This window comes from Microcaecilia unicolor, chromosome 2 (assembly GCF_901765095.1).
Source record: "Microcaecilia unicolor chromosome 2, aMicUni1.1, whole genome shotgun sequence".
Lineage (NCBI taxonomy): Eukaryota > Metazoa > Chordata > Amphibia > Gymnophiona > Siphonopidae > Microcaecilia > Microcaecilia unicolor.
Window position 1 is genome coordinate 34418703 of NC_044032.1, and position 20703 is coordinate 34439405.

Here is a 20703-nt window from a genome sequence, read left to right on the forward strand (position 1 = left end):
CTATTTTCCAAACAGTGGCCAAGCCAGGTCACAAGTACCTAGCAGAAACCCAAATTGTGGTGACACTCCATACTACAAATCCCAGGGCTCTGTCTTGGGACCTCTTCATTTTTTTCATCTATACTTCTTTCCTTGGTGTTCTGATCTCATCCCATGGTTTTCACTATCACCTTTATGCTGATGACTCACATACCAGAAATCTCAGCGGGAATCCAGGCCCAAGTATCAGCCTTCCTGTCTGGCATTCCTGCCTGGATGTCATCTGAAAGTAAACTTGACCTAGAGTAAGCTTCTTGTCTTTCCTCCTAAACCCACCTCTCCTCTTCCCCCATTCTCTGTCTCTATGGATAACACTCTCATCCTCCCTCTCTCATCAACTCATAACCTTGGGGTTATCTTTTACTTCTCTCTCTCTCTCTCTCTCTGAATATATCCAAGAGACTGCTAAAACCAGTCATTTCCTTCTCTATTGTATCACCAAAATTCATCCTTTCCTTTCTGAGTACCCTAAATTCAAGGAAAATGTGTTAAAACGCTTGTCTAAAAATAAAACTCTTGAAGGGACTTCATGCATTTGTGCTGCATTTGAAAACATCATCTAATTCTCGGACAGGAGAACCCATTGGTAACAAAAGCTTACATGACATTAACTTTATACCCCAGTGCATGCGGAAATAGAGAGAATAATATTATGGTTTGTTTGTGTTTTTAATTATTCTAATTTTGCATTTATTGTTTTTCAAGTATCAAAATGTTGATGGGCATTTGTGAAATGACCTTTCGTGGGAAGGTTTCAAAATCTAAAATAACTCCTTAAAATATAATAGGATCCTGTGATAAGGTCATAAAAATGCAGCTTGTGCAATTACCTGTAGAGTAAAATGATGATTATGATCGTGCCTTCTGCTATCTTGCCAGCGCAAGGCACACTTAACCTTAATGCACTATTCAGGCAAACAACAGTTCTCTAAATGCTAAATATCAACCTCTGTCTAATGGATATATATATATATTTTTTTTAATTTAGAATTCAGTTTTCATGTTTTTCATTAAGGGATTTTTGGGAGATTTTTTGGTATGGTCACAATGATATCTGACTGACACAGCTCCAAAGAAAAGTAAAGAGAAAATACTCAGAACATGAAGCAGAGGTTCCACCCTGGATTTTACGCCAAGCTGGTATAACATGGCTGAGCTGCCCTGAATAGGTTACGTCCATAAGTGTTGCCATAGTGGGACAGACCAAAGGTCCATCAAGTCCAGCATCCTGTTTCCAACAGTGGCCAATCCAGGTCACAAATACCTGGCAAGGTCCCCAAAAAAGTACAAAACATTTTATACTGCATAGCCCAGAAATAAACAGAGGATTTTCCCCAAGTCCATTTTAATAATGGTCTATGGACTTTTCTTTTAGGAGGCCATTCAACCCCCCCCCCCCTTTAAACCCTGTTAAGCCAACCACCTTAGTGGGTAATGAGCAACAGGAGGGCGCAGTAACAGTAAACTCTGTTGATAGGTGGCACAGTGAATGTGGAGCACCAAGCAGGGACAAGTTTGAAGGGAGTCAGTGTTCTGTCCTCTGACAGCTTTACCCTCATTTATAATGTGGCCCTGCAGATGAGTTTGATACCTTTGCTGTCATTCTCACTGCAGAGTCACATGAACGATGCATTGTGGGTGGTGTGGTTCTCAGGGAATGTAGCTACACTGCCTTGCCTGCATAAAACTGTTGTTATTGGTTGTGCTGTTGCTAGATGGCAGGCTCTGTTCCCATTGGTGGGTCTCCCCCTGCTCCCTGGGCCAGCGTGTGTCCTTCTCTATCCCTCTCACATGGAGGCAGTCTCCATCTTGTTAAGACAGCACCCTTTCCTGCCATACCCCCTGTTAATGTACTTGGTTTTCTACCTTGTGTATATCTTACTGAAGAGATATGGCACTCCAGTCACCCAGCTCTGAGCTACTGTCTTCTCAGAATTACGGATTCTCTATGCCATGCTATTCAAATAAAGGAACTTCAGAAATATAGAGTCTGCCCAACAAGATAAACTCAGTTTACATGGTATGACTTGATGTATGTTTTTACAGACTGTTGTAAGCCACATTGAGCCTGCCCGTGGGTGGGAAATTGTGGGATATAAAAGCAATAAATAAATGTGATACTTTATATGTATACCCGAGTTTGATTTGTCCTTGCCATTCTCAGGGCACAGAACGTAGAAGTCTGGCCAGCACTCTAAAAGCTCTGAAGCTAATGTCAAAGCCCCTTAAAATTTACACTCAAGCCTATCCATATCTATTCAGCCACGATCAGGGCGTAGACCGTAGAAGTCTGCCCAGCACTGGTTTTGCTTCCCTATACCGGCGTTGCCACCCAATTTCCGCTAAGACTCTGTGGATCCATTCCTTGTAAACAGGATTCCTTTATGTTTATTCCACGCATGTTTGAATTCCATTACCGTTTTCATCTCCACCACCTCCTGCGGGAGGGCATTCTATGTATCCACCATCCTTGCCGTGAAAAAATACTTCCTGACATTACCCCTGAGTCTGCCACCCTTCAACTTCAATTCATGTCCTCTAGTTCTACTGCCTTCCCGTCTCTGGAAAACATTAATTTGTGGATTAATATCTTTCAAATATTTGAATTTCTGTATCATGTCACTCCTGATTCGCCTTTCCTCCAAGGTATACATGTTCAGGTCGGCAAGTCTCTCCTCATACAGTTTGCAACGCAAATCCCATACCATTTTTGTAGCTTTTCTTTGCACCGCTTCCAGTCTTTTTACATCTTTAGCAAGATATGGCTTCCAAAACTGAACACAATACTCCAAGTGGGGCCTCACCAATGACTTGTAGAGGGGCATCAACACCTCCTTTCTTGGTTATACCCCTCTCTATGCAGCCTAGCATCCTTCTGCCATTGCCTTGTCACATTGTTTCTTCACCTTTTGATCCTCGAACATCAACACCCCAAGATCTCTCTCCTGAGTTGAGCTTACTAATCTCCCCCTCCTATCCGGTATCTCTCTTTTGGGTTTCTGCACCACAAGAGCATTACTGTACACTTCTTGGCACTACATTTGAACTCTGATGCTGTAAATTAGAAACCTTTCACAATTTTTTATTTATGTTTTTCTATGCTCTTATATTTACGAAGTAGTGTAAGCTACCCAGGCTAACCCTCAGTAACGTTTAACTTAAAAGTGAACAGTGCTCAGTTGTGCGTATTACCAATCACCCCGTATGATTGATATGTATGGTCAACCTTACATCATCGCGCTATGACCCTCCCTGCCTCCATTTTCGACTATAGTAAATGGTATTCTTATACTCTTTTAATTATTCTTATACATAGAGATTGCACTTATCTGAGTAGAGATGGACCCAGGTCCATTTAATCTTATGTATGATATCACTTGTTGTCCGAGGTGAACGGTATCTATGTTAGTGTGTTTGTGTTCTTCTTAAAAGCATTCCAGTCCTTCTTTTATCCTGGAATTCATATTAAGTGGTATTAAGACACTTGGACTACTGTAACGCTCTATACGCAGGCTGCAAAGAACAGACCATCAAAAAACTCCAAAGAGCCCAGAACACCGCAGCCAGACTCATTTTTGGAACACCTAAATACGAAAGTGCGAAACCCCTTAGAGAAAAACTACATTGGCTCCCGCTTAAGGAACGAATTGAGTTCAAGATCTGCACAACTGTATACAAAATCATTCACGCAGATGCCCCGCTCTATATGCTAAACTTAGTGGACTTACCGCCCAGGAATGCCAAAAGATCGGCCCGCAAATTCCTCAACCTGAACTTTCCCAGCTGTAAAGGAATGAAGTACAAACAGGCGTATGCTACCACCTTTGAGTACAAAAGTACACAGTTTTGGAACGCACTACCCAAGGCCCTAAAAACCATGACCAATCTAACCAGCTTTTGCAAAGCTTTGAAAATGCATCTCTTCAACAGAGCCTACAAAAGTCACCCACAATGAAACAAATCATTCCTTAAACCACCCAAGTACACCAAATCACCTCTCTCACAACCTTACCTAACACCTTCTACCTAATTTCCTCTTTCACCTCAGCTTATGATCGAACAACTGTTCTCTTAGATCATGTAATGACATTCTAATTTCCACACTCTGTAAGCCACATTGAGCCTGCAAAAAGATGGGATAATGTGGGGTACAAATACAATAAATAAATAAATATATTTCTCCTATCATATCTTCTCTTGTATCTTCACGGCACAAGCTGTGTTTCGCAGAACTTTGCGTCCTCAAGGGAATATATGAATCCTACATATTGAAACATTAAATTAATTTCCAATGTATATATTTATATACCAACATAGATCCTATAATCTTCATATTCTATTCTCAATTTCAGTTGATTGTTATCTATGTTCAGTTTTATAACTAATCATATCACTCCTGGCATACCTGATATGGAACATCTTCCCTGCTCCCGACTTTCCTCTCAAAAAGACGCCAACGCATGCGCTGTTCTTCTTATAACATATTTAACCTGGCTCCTCCCGTATTTATTCTGACAACCATTCAATCTCCCGATTCAACCCACGTGGTATGACTATGTTCCATTGGAAGATTAACCCTTGCTCTTTATTCTTCAGTGCTCTTGCTACGTCACCTCCTCTCGGTAATTGTATCTAGGCTAATAAAGTATATTTCACATCTTCCAGTATGTGCTTCATCTCGTTCCAATGGTCTACCAATGGGGCTTCTTTTTTCTGAATCCTAAGGTTGCTGATGTGCTCTGCAATCTGTTGCTTTAGTTTTTCGAGTCGTGTACCCGATGTACCATTTTACACATGGGCACCTTATCCCATCGACAACTTGAGATGACTCACAAACAGTTTTAGAGCGAATCATGTATGGTTTTCCTGTTCCAGGGTATCATAGTAACATAGTAGATGACGGCAGAAAAAGACCTGCACGGTCCATCCAGTCTGCCCAACAAGATAACTCATATTTGCTGCTTTTTGTGTATACCCTACTTTGATTTGTACCTGTGCTCTTCAGGGCACAGACCGTATAAGTCTGCCCCGCACTATCCCTGCCTCCCAATCACCAGCCCCACCTCCCAACCACCGGCTCTGGCACAGGCACAGACCGTATAAGTCTGCCCAGCACTATCCTCACCTCCCAACCACCAGCCCTGCCTCCCAACCACCGGCTCTGGCACAGACCGTACAAGTCTGTCCAGCACTATCCCCGCCTCCCAACCACCAGTCCCGCTTCCCACCACCGACTCTGGCACAGACCGTATAAGTCTGCCCAGCCCTATCCCTGCCTCCCAACCACCAGCCCCGCCTCCCGATCTTGACTAAGCTCCTGAGGATCCATTCCTTCGGCACAGGATTCCTTTATGCTTATCCCACGCATGTTTGAATTCTGTTACCGTTTTCATTTCCACCACCTCCCGCGGGAGGGCATTCCAAGCATCCTCTATTCTCTCCGTCAAACCTGCTAGCCCACAAGAACATGTCTACAATATACACAACGGGTACAAGGGGTGTGGCCCCCCTCTGTTATAACTGTTCCCTTTATGTCTTCATGCAAACTGCGTTTAAATATCTCTCCTGTGTTCTTTGCTCGTGTCTGCACAAATATCAAATCTTCATTGAAGTCCATCAGGGATAATTTAGAAAATGTAGACATATTTTACAGACTATGCCTAAATGAATTTTTTCCACATGGAATTTTCAGGCACCTTATATAGTATCTAGCCTATAATGTGTTTTAGCAACAACTACAACAACAAAATAATGTACAATAAGGAGGCAATTCAATAACTGGGTGCCTCCAACTAAGTGCCCCAAGGGGAGCGGCAGAAGCCTATTCTATAATGGAATCTAGGTGCTTAGGGTCCATTATAGAATACTAGCGTAACACTAGCATGACCTGGTATCGGCATGCCTAACATTTGGGCATCTACTCCTTCTTGGCATTTATTTGCCCCCTAAATAAATAATCTGTCTGTTTAGTTTAGACCTGCTAGAATGGGTGGCAGAGCTGGTGGTTGGGAGGCGGGGCTAGTGCTGGGCAGACTTATACGGTCTGTGCCGGGGCTGGTGGTTGGGCAGCGGGGATAGTGCTGGGCAGACTTATACGGTCTGTGCCAGAGCCGGTGGTGGGAGGCAGGGATAGTGCTGGGCAGACTTATACGGTCTACACCAGAGCTGGTGGTGGGAGGCGGGACTGGTAGTTGGGAGACGGTGATAGTGCTGGGCAGACTTATAAGGTCTGTGCCAGAGCTGGTGGTTGGGAGGCGGGGTTGGTGGTTGGGAGGCAGGGATAGGGCTGGGCAGACGTATACGGTCTATACCAGAGCTGGTGGTGGGAGGCGGGACTGGTAGTTGGGAGACGGGGATAGTGCTGGGCAGACTTATAGGGTCTGTGCCAGAGCTGGTGGTTGGGAGGCGGGGTTGGTGGTTGGGAGGCAGGGATAGGGCTGGTTCTGTGCACTGAAGAGGACAGTACAAATAAAAAAGTAGCACATATGAATTTATCTTCTTGGGCAGACTGGATGGACCGTGCAGGTGCAGGTCTTTTTCTGCCGTCATCTACTATGTTTACTATGTTTACTATGTTTAAATAGCAGTCCTTAACTAAATGGATAGCGCCAGAGCAATCATCACTCTCTATTTATTGTCTGTGCCTCTACTTATATGAATAGCAGTGGAGAATATATGTAATAATTTAAGGGGTCCTTTTACTAAGTTGTGGGAAAAAGGACCCTGCACTAAAGGCGGGGGCCGTTTTTGCAGTGCACCAGAGCTATTTTTTCCGCAGCCGGTAAAAGCCCCCACCCAACAAATAGCCAGACGGTGACATATACCCACGCTAGCCCACTCCCCAAGTCACTTCACTGGCTCCCTGTTCGCTTCTGCATTCAGTTTAAACTTCTCGTACTGACCTTTAAATGCATCCACTCTGCAGCCCCCCATTACCTCTCCGCTCTCATCTCTCCCTATATTCCTCCCCGTGAACTCTGCTCACTGGACAAACCTCTCTTGCCGTCCCCCTTCTCCTCCACTGCTAACTCCAGGCTTCACTCCTTTTCTCTCGCGGCACCTTATGCCTGGAATAGACTTCCTGGACCTATACGTCTAGCTCCATCTCTACCTATTTTCAAATCTATGCTGAAAACCCACCTTTTCACTGCTGCTTTTTAGCTCCTATTACTTCCGTCACCCGTAACTGTCTTATCTGTCTGTATTATTTAGATTGTAAGCTCTTTTGAGCAGGGACTGTCTCTTTGTATCAGGTGTTCAGTGCGGCGTGCGTCTGGTAGCGCTATACAAATGCTAATAATAATAAAATAATAATAACTCTTAGCACATGGCCATGTGGCAAGGAGCCCTTACTGCCACCCACTGAGGTGTCAATAAAGGTTCCCACACTAACCTGGCGGTAACCGGGCAGCGTACGGTGATACCCGATTACCGCCAGGTTATTGCTGTGCAAGCCATTTCCGGGGGGGGGGGGGGGGCTCTTTTTCCCCTGGAAATGATGTGTGCTTGAAGCGGGACTACCTCCGGCGGCCGTGTTGGGCTGGCGGTAGTCCCAAAAGAGTGAGCAGTAAGTCCGTGTTGAGCTCATCGCTGTTCTTTAAAAGGGGGTTCCTAAGTGCCTGTGGATGAATTTAACACAGTGACCGCACAGGCTCAAAACTGGCCCTACACAAAATGGGTTTATACTATCCTAAAAATAAAAAGCACCTCCAACATTCTGAAGCTGACTCCGTGGCACTGTGGCAGTGTAGGGTTCGTAAGTCTGTAGTTCAGCGTTTCATTGGCTCTCACTGTCAACGAAGAACGGAATTTGGAGGAGGGAAGTGGAGTGGATTGAATCTCTAACAAACAATCATATACAGGGAGGTACGAACATCAGTGGAGGCAAGTGCACAGAACGGAAGGAAAGACAAACATTTAATCACTTTGTCACTCTCACACACACACACAGACATCACACACACACACAATCACTCTGTGTATCTCTCTCTTACACTGTCTGTAAAACACACTGTCACTCTCAGTCTCTCACATGGGCAACTGTATGTTGCATTCTCATGAGTAAGGAGCTCTTCTGATGTGATTGTTAAACTGATTGAAGGGCCTGAACAAGGAAAACTTTTACCACATTGTAACACAGTTTACACAAAAACTATTGTATATAAAGGAATCTTACACATGTAAACAACAATTATATTCAGAATACAACCATGGAAACATTAATGGCAGGAACTCTGTAGTATTACATTGGTAGCTCCCGTTTCATTGCGTTAAGAAATGGGCCTTTTTTACTAGTTGTTTTAAGATAGCTGGTTATCTCGAGTAACACTGTTTTACTTCAAGATTTGTTATTCTTTTCTCAAAACAGCTTATAGTCTGAATCTTGGGTTTGCACGAATCAACCTCTAGCTTCATGTTTTACAGTACCTTGAAATATAATGTGGACATTTGCTGTGCACAATGAACATTTGTTGCATTATGTTCATATGCTTGCTTTCTTACCATGGTTTCAACTAGATGCTACAGTTCCAATCCATAATTGTCAAGGTTAAATGTGTTTTTATTTTCAAATGCATTATACAGAGAACCCATATAGCATAAATGTTCTGAACAAAAAGGTTTTCAGAGTGGCAATGTCCCAAATGGATGCACAGGCTATGATTATGTGCTACAAAACAACTCAGCAAAATGTTAAGCATAGGGGAGAAAAACTGTAAAATTAAACACGAACAACAGCTGTCAGGACTCCTTCTAGTTTAACCTGATTCTGTGACAGACAGAGGACCCGCCTGGAGTGGAAAAGTCACGCTTGTCCGTCCACTGACAATATCAACAAGACAAGAGGTGGTAAAGGTTGGCTAAATTAGAAAGCAGAGCAAATGTTAAGCATACAAAACGCCACAAAACGGCAACCATACAGTCAGCCTGAGCTGTGCCCCCTTTGCCATACAGAATCCACTGATTTAGACAGTCTATTTCTGGTTCTACACTGTAGTTCTGCTAAAGATTTTTTTTTTAAACATGATATATTTTGTTTCACACATTGTGACTTATTCAATAAAAATGATCCTCCATCTCTGTACCCTATAGGCTGAGAATAAGAAAAGTCCTCGTTGACTGAGGCTTGTTGTCTCGTACGGCACTAAAGCTTAGCTCGAGTTATCTGCAACAGGACCCATTTTAATCCTATGGCCCCTGGTGCAGATAACTTCAGCTAAGCTTTAGTGAAAGATCCCCTATATTTTGAGTGATTTCTTTGACATACTTTTATTTTGTTGTTACATTTGTACCCTGTGCTTTCCCACTCATAGCAGGTTCAATGCGGCTTACATATTATATACAGGTACTTATTTGTACCAGGGGCAATGGAGGGTTAAGTGACTTGCCCAGAGTCACAAGGAGCTGCCTGTGCCTGCAGTGGGAATTGAACCCAGTTCCCCAGGACCAAAGTCCACCATGCTAACCACTAGGCCACTCCTTCACTCCACTGCTAGGCCTGTGACATAAAAAGACTATTGATGAGCTAATAATGAGCTTCCATATCTAGATTTTAATAGGGTCTCCTTAATGTGATATACACAAGAGATTATTGGGGCGATAGAAAGAAATTACACTTTCTTCTGTTATAAAGACACTGGGGGTTTGTGTTGACTAGAACATATTAACATTAATAATATATTTTTATTCTGCCATATACCTTTCGGTTCAATGCGGATCACACATTAAAGAGACTGGACATTTCCAGGAATAACAAAACATAACTTAACAAAAACAGAACATCCCTGAGCTACATATTCTATTTAACATTATTTAGTACAAATTTTCTAAATAGGTAAGTTTTAATCTGTTTGCGGAATTGGTTATAAGAGATTTCAGACATCAAAATATCCTTGATAGTCTTATCCAAACAAACTGCTTGATAAGAAAAAAGAATATCAATTAGTCTAGTTCTTCTCATACTTTTTGGAGAAGGAAAGGTGAAAAGTTCTGAAATCCTGGTGACTTTTGTTTTATTAACAAAAACAAGATGATTCAATAAGTAAAATGGGGATAAGCCATATATAATTTTATACACAAAAATAGAAAATGTAAACAAAATCTTGGCTTGCACAAGGAGCCAATTGTTACGCTCTGCTACACTTCTCCAGGATGGGTCGGTTTCTGTTTCCTAACCCCACAGCCGTCATCTGGCTTGGAGCAAGAGCAGCAGCCATCTTGGCTAGCTCAGGAGGGGGCAGCCATCTTGTCTAAACAAGAACAGGAAGGAACTCCATATCTGGTTGTGGGAGGATCTCCTATGGGGGCTGCTCTGTTGGATGCACCTGAGTTTGGTTTGCTCTGATTGCTTTACTATTTAAAGCACTGCCTCCAGGCCTTCTTTGCTTCGGCCTCAATTGTTCTGAGGAGTTGCTGTCGGAGTGCTGTTCACCGGCTATATCCTGTTCCTGATTTCCTGTGTACTGGACCTTGGCTAATTCTTGGATTTCACTTGTTTGCTGCCTACCTTGACCCTGGACTGATTTTTGACTATTCTTGCCTATTTGGAGTTCTGGTGCTGGACTGTGTCTGTATTCCTGCCATCCTGGTCAGCGGCTGTGCAACCCCGCCGGTTCCAGAAGTCCTGGTGGCCACCTGCAGCTGAGGGCTCAACTCTTGGTGAACGGTGGTCGCTGCCCAGGTGAAGCTAGGGGTTGTCTGGCTGCCTGACCGAGTACGGCATCTCTCCATCTTCGCCGTGCTCGGTCGGGGCACAAGGACTCATACATCTCCAGTCATAACACCAATGGAGCTTCACATAATAACAAGATACACTGTCAAACTTGTTTAAAGAAAAAATTAGATGTAATGTTACATTCTGTATAGTGAGAAGTTTCTTCAGTATCTGTTGGGATGCTCCCAAATAAACAATATTACAATAATCAAGCAAACTCAATATCAAAGCCTGAACAATAAGTTGAAAATGGTTTTGATCAAAATATTTATGAATTTGATGCAAATTATGCAACAGAAAGAAGGATCTCTGGGTAAGAGTACTAATTTGTGTTTCTAAATATAATTTATTATTTAACTATACCCCCAGAATCTTAACTGAAGATGAAAATTGATACCGACTCTGACTTATCATAAGTCTTTTCATCCATATTAGGGTTATGACTAATTAACATTAATTTTGTTTTGTCAGAATTTAATTTAAGCATGTACTTTAGCATCCAGCGTTCTATTTCTTTTTAAAATGTTTTGCAATAACTCTAAATGCAAAATAACTGAAAAACGTAATGGGAATCATAATCGTAATATCATCAGCATAGCTGAAAAGATAAACTCCCAACTTTTCTAAAACAAATCCCAATGAATGTAAGTAAACATTAAAAAGTACAGGAGATAATGGTGATCCCTGTGGGACGGTAGAACAAAACAGCGAAGTCAACTAAAAAATGGACGACGCTCCAGGTAAAAAACCTTTATTGATTGATGAACATGACTCGACACAGCTGTGTTTCGGCCTATAAGGCCTGCATCAGGAGTCTTGTGTGATCTAAAATTCACTCGTTGTGTTCGTCATTCAGTCAATAGTGTTGAAATGGAGCTGTAGCGTCTTGTACGTCAAATCAAAGTTATGCTTCCACTTTAGCTTTTTTGTGACCCAAAAGCTAAATCATAAACAAGTATTTCCATCAAATGACCACCACTTGAGCTGTAAAGCTTTAGATCATCTAAAAATAGTAGGCATGATATTAACTAGAAATCATGGCACCTCTGAGACTGAAGCTAAACACACTGCCCAATGAATTCATAAGGGTACTTGGTTTTGTGGTTAAACTTCAGCCTGCAGTGGAAACTATGCATCAAGATGGGGGTGGAGGGGTTGTACCAATCATAAGATCAATTAATAACAATAGTGTGAAAAAAGAAAATATATTTAATTTAATGTAAATATAATAGGCTTTGTCTTATATTGTTATGAACAAGCAGAATGTTCTCTGGATTTAGCTTTGCTGTTAAATCAGCTTCAATGTTTAGATGAGGCAGAACCAGAAAATCTGTCTTTTCCCATGATAAAAATGTCACCAGTTTCTAATAAGACTCATTGTTGAAAAGCTTCACTTTGATTCAGCTGTTCCACCTGGGAATGTAAAAGTTAAATGAATGAGTTTGTAGAAGTTTGAGTATTTCAGAGTCACAACTTGATGTCTTTGGAGGTGACTGAAAATTGAGAATTGTTGAAAATATACATTTCTACAGCCGTATGATGAGCATTTATTTTGAGAAGGTCTGTGTACTTCTGCAAGAGTAGATAGATGCTGGTTTTGGTGTTGTTTACCTAGAATCACAGGCTTCAGAAATTTTCATGCAATCTTTTGAGAAACCCAAACCCAGCAACACAAGATCATTACGATCGTACTGGACAATTTATTATCCTCGACCCCATGACGCCTGAAACACTTCTTCCTTTGAATATAACACAACCTTGTATTTGTTATCAACCATAATGGCAATCACCACTACGATATTTTGTAAGCCACATTGAGCCTGCAAATAGGTGGGAAAATTTTGGGTATAAATGTGACAAATAAATAAATAAATTGCCTGTCCACCACTTAACTCAATGCATCCAAAACAGAGATGTACAACTATATATATTATTTGTATCTTTCTGTAGCAGATGTAGTTTCTTTTCTTTCATCTATGCTTAGTGTCTATCCTTTGTATTTTCTTTTACCCAGATTTATTTTCACACAGAAGTTCATAGGAGATGTTGTTGTTGTATAAACTCCTTTTCTTTTTGGTGAGTTTGTGTCTTCGTGTTCTACTGCAGTGTTATGGCCATGACAAAATTCAGTTGGGTAGATATTCAGTCCACGACAGTCAGCATCTTTTTAAACCTTAGTTCCCTGGTGCTCCAGTGGGGGCAGGAACGAGGCCCACTTGCTCCTGCTCCTTACGGCAGCCTCAGGCAAAGGAGCCAACTCTTGAAAATGATTGGGAGTGCTGAACTTGTAACTCACAACAAATGTCCCCTCACCCAGCAAAGAAAAAAGAAAGGAAAAACAAAATATATCTGGTAGTGAATGACCAGCCTGTATCTAAATGTCAAGATCAAGGCAGGTAATGTGGACAGATCAAGAATTAGGGTCCTGCCACTCTCTCCTCCCCCTCACAGCTTTTCAGCATCATACTCTCTCTCTCTCTCTCTCTCTCTGCATTCAGGCTATCCATAGTACTTTTCTCCGAACAGTCCCTTTTCCCTCAGAACATCTACACCACATTCTATTCCCCCCATTTTTCCATTTTCCCTTAATTTCTTCTTTCCTCATGCTTCTCCTTGTCCTCTCCCCCCACCCCCCACCCCATACACACACTCTCTCTGCACTTTTTAATTTTTTTTCTCCTGTACAGGCACAATTTGATGTTTTATATTTGAGGGGAGGAAGTTTAATCGTTTTTTGCCTTCTCTACGCCCCACATCTTTTAGCCTGTTCTGCTTCTCATTTTCCCTTGACCATCTATTTCCATTTGCTCCCCAGCAAGCTCCAATGCACTTTTCCCTAGTCAGTTACTGTTCCATGTAGGTTTGGCATACCCATCCCTTTTCTGCTTTCCACTTCTCACTCTCCTCTACAGGTAAGACTGTTTGTTGGTAGGTTTGACTTCTCTTCAGTTTATGAATCCCCATTGACCATAGGCTCGGATCACTTCCCTCCTCTGATCTCCCTAGCTCCAGGCACATTCCTGTTGTTGGAAAGGTATTAATCTACAAACAAATCTTTTCCAGAGAAGGAAGGTGACAGAACTAGAGGACATGAATTGAGGTTGAAGGGGGGGCCGACTCAAGAATAATGTCAGGAAGTATTTTTTTTCACCGAGATGGTGGAAGATACCTGGAATGCCCTCTCACGAGAGGTGGTGGAGATGAAAATGGTAATGGAATTCAAAAATGCACAACAAGGAATCCCATTTAAAAGTAATGGATCGAAAGAAGTTTAGCGGTGATTAGGTGGCAACATCAGTAATTGAGAAGTAAAGTCAGTGCTAGGCAGACTTCTACATCTGTGCCTGATCTGGAGTGGAGCTTTTCAGGGGCATCAATGACAACTTCAGAAGTTTTAGAATAAGGACAGTGCTGGGCAGACTTCTACAGTCTATGCTCTGAAAATAGCAAGTACAAATCAAGATCAGGTATACACATTAAATATTTTATTCATTTATTGTATTTGTAACCCACATTTTCCCACCTTTTTGCAGGCTCAATGTGGCTTACAGAGTATGGAAATCAGAACGTCATTACATGATTTAAGAAAACAGTCAATCATAAGCTGAGGTTAAAGAGGAATTTAGGTAGAAGGTGTTAGGTAAGGTCGTATGAGAGGTGTTTTGGTATCACATCATACCTTATGTAATGAGTTTATCTTGTTGGACATCCTGGATGGACCATATAGGTCTTTATCTGTCATCATCTACTAGGTTATTATCAGGCTCATTTTCAAAGCACTTAGCCTCCCAAAGTTCCATAGAAACCTATGGAACTTAGCCTCCCAAAGTGCTTTGAAAATATGCCTCTATATGTTCTGGGACTGGTTCCCTATCCACTTTCGCACTGCAGCACTTCACCTGGTACTCATAGATTCTAGACCAATAGCTAACCTCAGCCTGCAGAGTCCAAATCAGATTCTTTTCCATATGCTCACTCTGAGCTGTGGAAGCCCAGCAAGGATCACTGTTTGAAACCTCAAAGATTACATGCTAAGTGGGAGAACATGTTCTAGCAGCCAAGAGCATATGAGCATGCACTCATACTAAACCACTGTGTTCTAGGCTGCCTGCAGGACATTGCTCCAGTGGCCAAGATGCAAGCATCCAGCTCAAGGAGGAGTTGAGATCTGGGAGGTGGCTGCAGAGTTTTACCAAGAGCAAAGAGGGAAGCAAGGATTCAGCAATTAAGCAGTAAGAAAGCCAAGAAGCCAAATGAGGAAACACATAGAGTTTCTGAGACATCATGTCCCTTCTTCCCCCATCTCCAGCTCTTCCGGTGGTCTCCTGCCATCGTTTCATGCTGCTACTGCTGCTGTGCTACTTCTTTAGGTTCACATAGCCCAGTGCACCCACAGTTTCTACCTTGGGGGAATAATATTTGTATTTTTTGTGAGGAATAGGAACAGTACTATTTTCCATTCACCCTCATTTCAGTCTCTGACCATAGCTCTTCTCAATATCAGAGCTGCCAAGAGAAAGTATGGCCTCATGAAAATGGCTGTCACAAACTCTTGTGGTAACTTAGGAGTGGCCTACTGGTTAGAGTGGTGGACTTTGATCCTGGGGAGCTGGGTTCAATCCCACTGCAGGCACAAGCAGCTCCTTGTGACTCTGGGCAAGTCACTTAACCCTCTATTGCCCCAAGTACAAATAAGTACCTAAGCTGCATTGAGCCTGTGATGAGTGGGAAAGCACAGGGTACAAATAATAATAATAAAAAAAGTAAGTTTTAAGATTTTCAGTTCATGGTATTTCATGCTTCCATAACCTCCTCCCCTTTTCCAATCCTTCTAATGAAATATATTATTTGCCCCAGTGACCGTAAGGTTGGAATTAAAGAGCAGATGCCAGCAGCTACCCAAAACTTAGCCGTCCCAATTAGTAATATCATGTAACTTTCTAAGTCTATATGCTTTGAGAATGAGCAACGTAATATTGCTAATTGGCAGGTAAGTTTTGGATAGCTGCTGGCATCTGCTCTTTTATTCCAACCTTGTGATCACTGGAGTAAATATGGCATTTCATTAGAAGGATAGGAGAAGGTTGTGGAAGCACGAAATACCATGAACTGAAAACCTCTCTTAAAACTTACTTTCTCTGGGCAGCTCTGATATTGAGAGGAGCAGTGGTCAGAGACTGAAATGAGGGTGAATGGAAAATAGCACTGTTCCTATTCCTCACAAAAATTACAAATATTATTCCCCCAAGGTAGAAATTGTGGGCGCACTGGGCTATATGAACCTAAACACGTAGCACAGCAGCAGTAGCAGCACGAAATGATGGCAGGAGACCACCGGAAGAGCTGGGGATGGGGAAGAAGGGACATGATGTCTCAGAAACTCTATGTGCGTCCTCATTTGGCTTCACTGCAGGAGGAGATAGGAGCAATAAGTGCAGAGACACAGTCTTCCTTCCAGCTTTGTTCTGTAGCACTACATCCAGAAGGTTTCAGCTCTGATGTCTGGACATAGGGCTGGAAAGAATATTAGCGGTGCCCTAGCACTCACAGAGCTGGCGCCTATGGCCTCAGGAAAATGGCTGTCAAAATCTTGTGGCGACTTGGGATACTACATATTTTCCTGAGGCTGCTGAAAGGGGCAGAAGTGCCCCCATCACTCCCACTGGCCCACCAGGGAACTAAGGTAGGCTGGGGGGGGACTATCAATTCTGAGGGGAGTGAGTTTTTCCAGAAGGGGGGACTTCCTGTCATGGGCTGGGGGGAGGAGGGAGGAAAGGATAAGGTCTGTTCGGGTTTCAGAGGGAAATGACAAAATTTGTTATGGAGATCCCAACTGATCTTCAATGCCAGGGCCCGCCCACCCAGCTAAGCAGGTGAATTCTTCTGCTTAGCTATGTGAGTCCCAGCATTGAATATTGCTGGCACCTGCATAACTCCTGGCTCATCCCCAATACCGCCCCCTGTATTGCTCAAGAGCTGTCCATTTTTAGGGGAATGGTCAGAGCTAGGGTTACCATATTTTGTCCTCGCAAAAAGAGGACACATGTCCCACCCCCTGCCCCGCCCACGTCCCACCCCTTTCACGTCCTCACCCCACCCCCATCATATATTCCCCTCCCCTCCCCAGGTCACATATTTCCCTCCCCTCCCCCGGGTCACCTCCCCTCCCCTTACTTACTATCTACTGCCCTGGTGGTCTAGTGACCTCTTTGGGGCAGGAAAGAGCCCCCTCTTTCCTGCCAGGAGCTCTGTCCTTGCCCTGCATCCTGTTGCTGTGACGGTCTCGGAATTCAAAATGGCCACCGTGAGTTGAAGTCTCGCGAGGCCGCTCCAACTCTCGGCGGTCATTTTGAATCCCGAGACAGTCACAGCAACAGGATGCAGGGCAAGGGCAGTGCTCTGGGCAGAAAAGAAGGGGCTCTTTCCTGCCCTAAAGAGGTCACTAGACCACCAGGGCAGTAGATAGTAAGTAAGGGAAGGGGAGGCTAGGATAGGCCCGCCCGTTTGTCCAGAAATCCGGACGAACTGGCGGACTGGCAAAACCCGTCCGGATGCCCAGACATGTCCTCAAAAAGAGGACATGTCCGGGTAAATCCGGACATATGGTAACCCTAGTCTTGAGCCAGTATTTAGCAGCACTGCCCATAGTGGTGCTAAATATCAACGGTTGGGTGGCTCACCGTGATTTAATCAGTCTGGAGCCTCTCTTGTCCAATTAAATCGCTCTGTATATCGGCCATAGAGATTTTATTTCACAAATCTATGCAGTCATGTACTCCTCCGCATTTCTTAAAATATGTTTTCATTTTTTTCTATGAGAGGCCAAGCTTCTCAAAGCATGATGTCAGTGCTCTGAAGTCCTTAATGAGAAACATGCACAATGTTCCTTATTTCTTGAAAGATCATCAGGCATTCAATAAAGGAAATTGTAGTCATGTGTTGGTAAGGGCCACTTGTTTTCAGAAACCACTTTTCACCTTTTTCTGTCAGCTCTATTAGAAAAATTATGATAGCAGCATATTGTATTTTAACTGCAAGAACATTTTTCCACTAACATGCCCAGTCTGTTTTACTTGGTTGCACAATCTCTTTCTGTTTTAGGCCTACAGCTTTCTGCATGTCAATAAACTTTTTTATGGTTGGTCTGCTCGACAAAGACAGAATAAAGTTTATCAAGTACATTCAGAAATCCCACAATAGTGCGATTTATTCTGCAGTACTCTACAAGCATTGTGTTGTGTTTACATGCCATGTAATTAATAGATGTAAACTGGCGGTCTTCTTTTATTCATTACTATAACCAGGACATGTGTCCTGACATTATTATTATTAGCATTTGTATAGCGCTACCAGACGCACGCAGCACTGAACACCTGATACAAAGAGACAGTCCCTGCTCAAAAGAGCTAACAATCTAAATAATACAGACAGACAAGACAGTTACGGGTGAGGGAAGTAATGGGTGAGAAGGAAGGAATGGATAAGGGGAGGGCAATTGAGCAGTGGCTAGGAGCTAAAAAGCAGCAAAAATCGTTGTAGAAAATTCTATATTTCATTCAGATATCTTGCGTAGCAGCGTTCGCGTTCTCTTTTTGCTAAATCAAGCACACAGCCTTTTTAAAGGCAGAGTGTTTTTTGAATAAAGACGTGTGCAACAGCACTCCTTTCAAGGATCAATATCATCATATAATACACATAAGGTGCAACAGACTCCTGACGCAGGCCAGTTGGGCCGAAACACAGCTGTGTCGAGTCATATCACCTCAATAAATCTACCATATTTTTTCATTTTTTTCTTGTGTCGTCTCCCTTTTTTAAATTTTTATATTTATATAATTTTTTATATTTTTTGTTGTTGTCTGTTTTTGATTTTCACATATATATATATTTTGTAAATATAAAAAAAATTTTTTTCCTTTTCTCCTTTTTTCCTTTTTTTCCTCTCCCTTTTTTTTGTCATCTTCGCTGTTTTTGACTAGTATATTTTTTATCCATGCAGAGCCTAAGAGTTGTGCAGCGGAAAAGAAATGTTTTGATTGTATTGTATTTCAATTAGTCAGTATTTTATAACTTTACCATGTTATTACCTTAATGTATAACTACTAGGGGGATGTGAACATTGGAGAGGAATGGTCAGGGGTAGGTGAGAATAGCATCACTCTCGTGCCTGAGGATAGTTAAGCGTTAGTCTTTCCACCAGCCATTGAACCATCATAAGTGTTCACACTTAGGCTCCTAACTGAGGACTTACACTAGTATTCTGTAACAGCAATTACATATGTGAATGCCATTAGAGAATTCACACTTAGCACACACACTTTACATGCCTAACTTTAGGTGACCTTTTTGAAATTATCACCTAGATATTACTTTATTATTATTATTATTTGTTGCATTTCTATCCCACATTTTCCCACCTCTTTGCAGGCTCAATGTGGCTTACAATACATCATGAATAGTGAAAATACTACTACTACTACTTAACATTTCTAGAGCGCTACTAGGGTTACACAGCGCTGTACAATTTAACAAAGAGAGACAGTCCCTGCTCAAAGACCTTACAATCTAATAGACAAGTGAACGGTCGGTCCGATAGGGGCAGTCAAATTGGGGCAGTCTGGATTCACTGAACGGTAAGGGTTAGGTGCCAAACGCAGCATTGAAGAGGTGGGCTTTAAGCAAAGACTTGAAGACGGGCAGGGAGGGGGCTTGGCATAAGGGCTCAGGAAGGTTGTTCCAAGCATAGGGTGAGGCGAGGCAGAATGAGTGGAGCCTGGAGTTGGCGGTGGTGGAGAAGGGTACCGAGAGGAGGGATTTATCCTGTGAACGGAGGTTTTGGGCGGGAACGTACTACTACTACTACTACTTAACATTTCTAGAGCGCTACTAGGGTTACGCAGCGCTGTACAATTTAACAAAGAGAGACAGTCCCTGCTCAAAGACCTTACAATCTAATAGACAAGTGAACGGTCGGTCCGATAGGGGCAGTCAAATTGGGGCAGTCTGGATTCACTGAACGGTAAGTATTAGGTGCCAAATGCAGCATTGAAGAGGTGGGCTTTAAGCAAAGACTTGAAGACGTGCAGGGAGGGGGCTTGGCGTAACGGCTCAGGAAGGTTGTTCCAAGCATAGGGTGAGGCGAGGCAGAATGAGCGGAGCCTGGAGTTGGCGGTGGTGGAGAAGGGTACTGAGAGGAGGGATTTATCCTGTGAAATACATGAATACATGAGAAAGTATCTGCCAGTATCTGACAGTAGAATAAAGACAGCCACAGGATTCAGTCTATCAAGTGAACTATCCAGCGCATACGTTTTCCAGTAAGGAAGTCAATGCCTGCAGGTCAAAGAGAGACAGTGATCCATTTCTAGTCCCAGACAGACTTATTCCGAGTTCCTTTGTCTTAGTAACAAAACGTCTGGAACTGGCAGAGTAAAATAGGTAGGTGTTTACACAGGCAATTGAAACACAAAGTCTTGCTAGTTTGAACTGTGTTGAAAGAATGCCAAAAAAGAGTAGAACTATAGAACACTACCATGAAGGTAGTGAAACAATGGTACAAGGTGGTGGATGTTGCCCAACAAATACTAGGCTATATATAAAGAGGCATAACCAGCAGAAGAAAGGAGGTAACATAACATAGTAACATAGTAGATGACGGCAGAAAAAGACCTGCATGGTCCATCCGGTCTGCCCAACAAGATAAACTCATATGTGCTACTTTTTGTGCATACCTTACCTTGATTTGTATCTTGTCATTTTCAGGGCACAGACCGTATAAGTCTGCCCAGCACTATCCCCGCCTCCCAACCACCAGCCCCGCCTCCCACCACCGGCTCTGCCACCCAATCTCAGATAAGCTTCTGAGGATCCATTCCCTCGGACCAGGATTCCTTCATGTTTATCCCATGCATGTTTGAATTCCGTTACCGTTTTCCTCTCCACCACCTCCCGTG